Raw genomic sequence first — 781 nt, 5'->3', positions numbered from 1 at the left:
TCGGTGTTAGCATTTGCATCATCAGAGGGTTATAGTAATAACGATGATAAAGATAATGTTAATAGAGATGATGATAATAATGATGATAATAATAATGATAAAAATAATAGTGATGATAATGATTATAATACCAATAACAATGATAGCGATGATAATGTTAATAGTAATAATGATAATAACACCAGTTATAACACAAATGATGTTGATTATAACATTCCTGAATATGATAATAATGATAAGGATACTAATCATGGTGATAATAACAACACTAACAATAATGTTAATAATGATGATAACAGTAAAAAAGTCAATTATAAGTGATAATGATGATAATAGTAATGATGATAATGACAGCAATGATGATAATAATAATTCCAATAATAACTATAATGATGATAACAATAAGATAATCTTATCTACACACATGACAAGGAAATACTTGATGCGATATCACTGGTTATCGTTTGAGCGAGGACGTGTATTGACACGAAAATACTTTTTGGTTTTAAGACTCGTAGACAATGGGAGTTTCAGTTAATTCTTATTTGATGTGCCCTCAAGTGAATGTGGATTCTTTGTAGGATATTTTCACTTGCATTCAACGTCTGCATGATCTCTCTGACTGCTTACCGATCGAATGATCATAATGATAATAGCAGTCCTAATTCGGAAGCCCGGGTGACCACGGCGAGAGTGACCGAGCGAGCCCGTTAAGCCAAAAAAGTAGTTCCTCCGCCGGGCTGTAACGACGCTTTTAGAGGCGAGTATGATGATATTCTGC

Source organism: Penaeus japonicus, unplaced genomic scaffold, assembly GCF_977035675.1.
Source record: "Penaeus japonicus unplaced genomic scaffold, GWHDUDI00000001_assembly GWHDUDI00000018, whole genome shotgun sequence".
Lineage (NCBI taxonomy): Eukaryota > Metazoa > Arthropoda > Malacostraca > Decapoda > Penaeidae > Penaeus > Penaeus japonicus.
This window is presented reverse-complemented; position numbering follows the sequence as displayed.